Source organism: Palaemon carinicauda, chromosome 12, assembly GCF_036898095.1.
Source record: "Palaemon carinicauda isolate YSFRI2023 chromosome 12, ASM3689809v2, whole genome shotgun sequence".
NCBI lineage: Eukaryota > Metazoa > Arthropoda > Malacostraca > Decapoda > Palaemonidae > Palaemon > Palaemon carinicauda.
In genome coordinates, this window is record NC_090736.1 from 15,541,038 (window position 1) to 15,548,720 (window position 7,683).

The 7,683-nt window shown below is 43.4% G+C and overlaps 1 long non-coding RNA gene across 1 annotated transcript in view; it reads left to right on the forward strand.

Annotated features, from left to right (window-relative positions):
- Positions 1-7,460, forward strand: part of LOC137650523 (uncharacterized) — a 54,365-nt gene extending 46,905 nt beyond the window's left edge. Inside the window, exon 3 of the long non-coding RNA XR_011045976.1 lies at positions 6,573-7,460. This is a non-coding gene — a long non-coding RNA (uncharacterized lncRNA). The remainder of the gene's footprint in view (positions 1-6,572) is intronic.
- Positions 7,461-7,683: the final 223 nt, after the last annotated feature.

A 7,683-nucleotide genomic window follows, 5' to 3' on the forward strand; every position in this document is an offset into this window, starting at 1 on the left:
CTGAGGTGGGAGGCGGCGGAATTTGGCGTGAGTGGGAGGTCCTGTCGTTGTGATGTGGTGGTAGATGCCATGCTTGGACGGGGAACCTGGCGAGTGTCGGAGCTCGGGCTTAAAAACCTCGGGAAACTCTCGTAGGAGGTCGGCGTAGGGGTGCGTTGTTACGGCGGATACGGACATTGTTGCAGGGGCATGTTCTAGGGCGCGAGACTGGCAGGTCCCCGTGTCGATGAGACGTCTGTTAGCGACATCGACGAGGAGTCCATGGTGGGCGAGGAAATCCGCACCGAGGAGGGGGCGATTGACGTCGGCGATAGCGAAGGGCCAAGAATACGAACGGCCCATGATAGATATCTTGAGGGTCTTGATTCCATAGCACCTTATGGGAGATCCGTTGGCGGCGATGAGTGAGGGAGCGTTTTTGTCGGGACCACGGTCTAGGTCGGACTTCGAAGGAGGGAACGTTGACTGCATTGCGCCGGTGTCCACCATGAGTCTACGGTTGGAAATGGTATCGAGGATACAGAAGCCAATCTTGTTATGGTTAACTGCGGCCGCGATGGTGGCAGGTGGATGCTTCTGGCGTCTACTTCTAGGGAAACTGCATGGTGCTCTACATTTCTTGGCGTCACTGCCGAACTGTTGGTGGTAGAAGCACCATGCTGGGTTAGGCCTAGGGTTTGGTCGCGTCGGTTGCAGTGGTTTCTTTCTTGATAGAATGTTGATCTCGTCGTCCTCGAGGGCCATTGCCGAGGAGTCTATGGAAGAGCAGCTGCTGAAGGAGGAGAACGGAGGCGGTGTTGACGATGATGCTCCGAGGCGAGATGCTTTGGAGGCCTCGTGGAGCTTCTGAGACTTCGACAGGAGTTCGTTCATCGGGAGCGTGTCATCGTCTGTCAATTGGGCCCGTACGTCCTGTGGTAGGCGTCGAAGAAAGATCTCGCGAGATAAGCTAAGCTCACGTTGTCGGCCGTTGCTGTCTGTTTCGGGGAGCATGAGCAGGCCGGTTAGCTCGTCCCACGCCTCGACAGGAGAGGTGTCACCCATGGGCTTGCCGGCGAGGTCCAGTACTTTCTGTGCCCTTGCTGAGACGGAGAGGGAGTAGATACCGATGAGTTTCGTTCTCAGGTCGTCGTATGAAACTTGGCCGGACTGGGTGTCGAGCCATGGGGAAATCTTGTCGAATACTTCTTCAGGTATGGAGGTGAGAACGATGTCAGCCTTGGCGCAGGAGTCGCTGAGTCTAGCGACGCGGAAGAGTACGTCCGTTCTCAGGAACCAGGAAGCGGTGTTGTGTTGAGAATAGGGCGGCAGTTTGACTTTGGGCGTGGAGGCGAGGCCGTTGGGTGCGATGGGCGTGTTGCTTCCTACATCGTGGCCAGACGACGAGTCGGCGAAGAGGTGAGAGGTTGATATGTCGGTTAAGCTCATCCTACTGCCTTACGTTCACCGAAGTGTGGGAAAACCAAAGGCAGGTTCTTGCCTAAGGTAACGGAGTATGTAGAAGGTAGCACGGCCGTAATAAGTCCGTTAATGGCAAAGCCAAAACCGCTGATGCTACTTTCAACTCCGGGGTCACCAGTTGTAAGGACAGTGAGACAAGCGTCACCAAGATCAACTGATACTTTATTTGAATGCGCACGGAAATACATAACAAGGTGCGGACGGAAACGTAGGATTACATTGGCGCCAAGTCAGATTGAAGTGCCCGCCAAAATATGTGTGTTTTCTTACACTTACAAATATATGAATTATGGGTTAACAAAAACATGTCATGAAACGATACATACATCAAAATGTAGCTCTGGTAGAGCGGAATATATGTACATAGGACACCACAGTGTGGCGAAGAGAGAATTTAAATAAATAAGTAGTTTGTCGATTTTCTGGACGACGAAGGGATCGGTGTCCTTACACTCCTGTAAAAGAAAGAGATCATGAGTATATGGAAGGCATAAGAATGACTTACATTACTCTAAGGTTAAATTTTAAGTAGTTAAACTTTCACTTAACAGTAAATAATTCATGAATATTGTAATGTTTGAGAAGAGGAGCGGGAAAAGGAAGTAGATAGACACATACTTGTGAATCCCGCCCAGTCGGTTACAGTAACCTTATCAATAGGCAATTTCATTTGTGACCGAGGGACACAAAACGGAAATCCTAATGGATCACCGTGGTGGGTAGAAGCTAAGTTCTAGCAGAGATTGCCTGCGAGGTGTATCAGGAACTGAGACCACTCAGATCCTTGGGTTAAAGGGGTAGTAGGAGACCCCGTATAGATCTAGGTTCCGGCAACCGACCGTGCTAAGACACACAGAGTATGCTGGAAATTGTAATGTGCAAGAAGACAGCACAGCCACTAGTAGAATGGTAAGATAATACCTATCTATCGAAGTGGCTAAGCCATCTGGCTGCAGTGTAGGGCTGTCGGCATGTTGTCGACAGGTAGTAGAAGGGGTGCAAGTCCCTTGGTGCTTCCGGAGGGCGTCGGCAGACCGGCGGAACGCCGGAGGCCGCTCCAGCAGGGTGTAAGGCATTAAGGCAGACACATTGAGGATCTAAGCATAATACCAACTTGGCGGCCGCCGGCACAGCAGCGGCACTCCGGCGGGATGTGACGGCTCCAGCAGCCGAAGGCTGACGGCTTGGTGATCAGTTCATAAGATAAAGCAGAATTTGGTAGAATACCCAGACCGCCGGCAATCAATGCCGGCACGCCGGAGGCCGGCCCGAAGGGGTGGGCCATCAGCTGTATGCCGACGGAAGGCGGCAGCCCTCCGGCACACGGAAGGCTGGCGACTTAGAGGAGGGAGGGTATCTCATGAGTGTGTCACCAAAGGGTAGGGCGGTATCGTCGGCAGTAGAGGCGGCAAGGGACCGGCACCAGGGTAGATAGAGAGACAGATAAGGAGGGATTGGAGGGGTAAGACCACATACCCCTCTGATAGCCCTCCTGAGAGAGTGTACCCATGATAGGAGTAGGTCCTAACATCCAATGCCAGGGGGCCGGCAGTCGGCCGGGTGCCAGGGTAACCCAAGGGAGGGTTAGGGTACACTCAAGAGGGGGGAACCCCTGTTGGACAAATCGCTGCCAGTGGCTAACCCCATAGGAAGCTATGAAGGGTATATGTATCAGAGCGGCCTGCTCAACAGGAGATCAAGATAGCCCTATCACTCCACCCAAGGGAGGAGTTGTAGGACTAGGGACAGATGTGTATAGGCTAGCCTACACCAAGGGATAGGTGGGGAGGGAGAAGAAGAGGGGTCTTCCATAGGGGAGGCTCTGTACAAGAACGGCCACCAAGGAAGGGAGGACACTCCCTAGCCTAGGGTAGGTAACCAGAAGGAGAACGGTGCAAGAGTACCGTCTCAAACTATAACAGTACAGAACTAGCCCCCCCCCCCCAAGGCCTAACCCAGATAAGGAGTGTTAAATCCCAAGCTAGGTAGGCTGAAAGACACATCGCAAGTTGCATGGAAGGGTAAGTAACCTAACCATAAGCAACTGAGGAAGGACAGAGCCGTTCCTCTTTCTCGGTCGCAACCCTAAGGGGGGATCATTCCCTTAAGGTAGACAGAGAAGCGATAATTACTCTGATTGTGGACACGATTCCCCTATATAGAAGGGGGAGCATGGCCACACAGAGGGAATGCCCGTAGGCAGGGGATGAAGGGAGCATATAGGGGTTCCTACATTTAGGTTAGGGTAGAAAGGTACGCAATCAAACCGGTCCCCTATATGGTCCCTGAAGGCGAAAAACACTTGCATCACAGTTAACAGTATGATAAATAATGCCACTATCTTCATAACTTAACCTAGGATCACTGGAATATATCATGCATGAACACAAGAGCTAGGCAATCTAGCCTAGAGGCTAAGCTAGCAATCTAGTATGGGGTCAGGCGATGACCGGATAATAGAGCGTTAAAACACGATATATGAAGTTCCTAGCTATGAAGACTAAATAACTAACAATATCAATTAGTTAAGAGGCCGGAAAAGGCTGTTCTGACTAGCTAAATAAGGCATGCAAGAGAACAGCGACGCCATAAAATGGCGTGTCCGGTAGCAGCACAGCTCCGCCACAAAACACGAAATATTACGAAAAGTATAAGTTACTTTACGGCCAGTGCTTATTTAAACAATACTGGGACCTGGTACTCAACTTTCCAGAAGAAGGCGAGGCAGAAGGTAGCACATAATGGAGATGCAAGTCGATAAAAATCGCACAAGGGGGAAATCCGTCTAAGCAAGGGAGCTACAAGCAGAAGGATGAGGACGGACGTGACGTCATTTAGCAATGGCGCCCGTTTGTTTACGTTTCGAGTACCAAAAGTAGCCACGGAGGAGTGTAACTGTGGAACGGCTCCCCAGTTATTCTCCACCTTTCCATATCGAAGTGTTAACTCTATATGGGGTGCAGATAGCTATGTGGCGTGTTAATACATGCGTCCCCTGTTGATATACGATGTCTTAAAGGGAAACCTTTAGGATACTCGCACCAGAAGTAAGAATTCTGTGATAACCTGTGGTTTAATTCTCTGGGAATATCCTTGTAGTTAATATACCCAAGAAAGCTACCAAAAGGAACCTTCCATCAGGACGTCATGGCTTGAGCCCAAAAATATCAATAATAATCTGCTAATTATATGTGAGCGTATTCTTAATACCGTCACCTTAAGATCAGCTGACTGCTAACTAAAGGAAAAAAGAAAAAGATAATTGCTGTTGCTAAAATGCATCTTAAATTAATAATACAAAAAAAAAACTTAAAGCTCAGTTAACATCGAGAACCTTGATTGTTAAACTACTTCCAGTACATATACCTGTACGTTATGTTGTTTGCCAGAAGTAGAGATCAGCATAGTATACAGTTATATATGTATAAATATGGAAGAGAGAGAGAGAGAGAGAGAGAGAGAGAGAGAGAGAGAGAGAGAGAGAGAGAGAGAGAGAGAGACCTAACCTACCGTCGGACTTAGATATAAACTTAGTACACATCCATATTGTATGTACTATTTAATTTATATGTGTATAAGTATGGCAGAGAGAGAGAGAGAGAGAGAGAGAGAGAGAGAGAGAGAGAGAGAGAGAGAGAGAGAGAGAGAGAGAGAGGCCTATGCATATGTCCAAGTAATGACTAATAATAAAAGCTAATGTATAAACGAAATGTATGAAAAGTGTGATAGGTTATAGCATATTAGTTCTGATATAATATTCATTTTGGAGATATTTTGAATAAAATGAGAAATTATATAAACGATACCCATTGTTATTTCTATTTGCTCTATTCTCGGTAGCGACAAATAGAGATTATTATTATTATTATTATTATTATTATTATTATTATTATTATTATTATTATTATTATTATTTGCTAAGCTACAGCCCTAGTTGGAGAAGCAGGATGCTATGACCACAAGGGATCCAACAGGGAAAATAGCTTAGTGAAAAAAGAAAAAAAAAGGAAATAAGGTAACAAAGAAGTCAGTAATTAACAATTGTTAAAATGTATCCGAAATCGAAAACAAAGGTACAAAAATGTTTTAATAAAGAACAATCAACTTTTCTTAAAACATGATTTTGTTAAGAATGCGATAATGTTGTCTGCTAAAACTAATAGTCGGCTGACGAAATTGAATGCCGGGTATTAAATTACGATAAAAAGTAAACTTATACAGTATGAATTTATTTTGTGTTGTATTTAATTGACACTTTTTAAGGAAACAAAGAATTTTGTTTTTTTCTGCTATGCGTATGTATTGTATGGAACCTGAGAGAGAGAGAGAGAGAGAGAGAGAGAGAGAGAGAGAGAGAGAGAGAGAGAGAGAGAGAGAGAGAGAGAGAGAGAGAGAGAAAGAGAGAATATCAGCTGATGAAATCGTATGTTTTATTGTTTCTTTCACCAACATTAATCCAGGACTACTAACCATAATTCACGATATATTGATCTCAATTTCATTCTTAAACTCAGGGTTATTAAATGTCATAATATATAGTTAATACAGTTATTTATTTCAGGTAAAATACATTTGATTTACTCGCAATATGAAAAAAATTGGGGGACTTAGTGTCCACATTAGACAAACATTATATATAAAACACCATTTATTTTTATTGGAACAAATTTTTTCGTATTCACAAATTGACAACGGCCGTTTTCATAAACTACTTAATCGCTGATAGGAGAGAATTGGCTGCAACAAGTATCCTATCATACTTATGATTACGTGTACACAATATGAATTAAGATAATTTACTAGTATCTAGATTATTAAGTGATTGTTTATTTTTACTTGGAGGTTGTTCGTTAATAGAAGTAGATCTAGTTGTGTTTAACGTTTCATTTATGAGAACAAAGGTATTATGTTGAATTAGTAAATTTTAATGCCCTTAAAATCTTTCAACTTTCAATTGGGTTAAAATGTTATTGGTAAACTGTTATTGTAATCTCCATAAATTTAACATCTTGTGGTTAAGAGTAAACCATCTAGACTGTTAATTAAAGCTTATATTGCATAATGAATACTATACTAGAGACATTTTTTTTTTATTTAAATTTTTCTTTCAGGTTTCTCATGTCATTGACAACGCTCTTCAGCAAGTAATCTAATGTTAGATCCTGGGAGAAAGTTGCAAGTGTTGGAATATGACCCCAAGTATCTAAAACAACTTATGGAGCCTGGAAGGTGCAGAAGTCTTGTGGAAGATGGAAAAAAACAACTCTGATATTGAACATTGAAGATGTAAAAACTTATCAACAGCATTAAGCATTAAGCACGTAATCCTTGGTAACCAGGAAAGCTCATTTCATAATGTTAATTGTACCAGAACTTCTTTAGTTATGTTGAAAGTGGAGCGTACGGTTGTGCACTGTAATTAATCTGGTAAATCTCTTTTTAAATAGTATCAAGGTTGGGAATTAGATGTTGAATGTTAAATTAATTTTGGTGAGCTGAATAATTCAGATTAAGGTTGTATACTGTAGTTAGAAATTTATTTTGAAAGCTTTGGAACAGGGAAGATGAACTTCATCATCAGTTGGAAAACTGAGTCATATACTTAGCATTTATTGGAACATTAATCCCTTACTTTCTATTTGTCGTTAATAGTCGCTTCATGGTTTGAAAAGCACATGAAATAACTACTACATTTCCAGTGTTGTCAATTATGCCTAATTGAGTTGTATTCCGTTAAAATTGAAATGAATATCACTAATATATTACAATTTAAATGTCAGGTGAGACTTGGTGTTATATTTTACTCAATTTGATTTAGACAATTTCTTGCACTTGTGAGTTGTAGGTCTTCCATAGGGTACTCTTAAAACAATACTGTACTATAATGCAAGCAACCATAGCTAGATTTCCCATATTGTTACTACACTATTGTTAGAATCTGAAATTTTACTCATGTGCTGGATATGATACTGCTTTTGGGAGAGTTGGTGATAATTCTGTATTTTTCAATATTTAACTTAGCCGGTGATTATAATAGCTGCAACTCTGTTGCTCGACAGAAAACTCTAAGGTAAAACTCGCCAGCGATCGCTACACATGTAGCGGGTGTGCCCAACAGCGCCATCTGTCGTCCAGATACCCAGTACTCAATGTAAACAAAGACACTATTTTCTCTCTGTCGTGCTAACGACAAGACGTACTTACTCGCTGTTGCTAAACTGG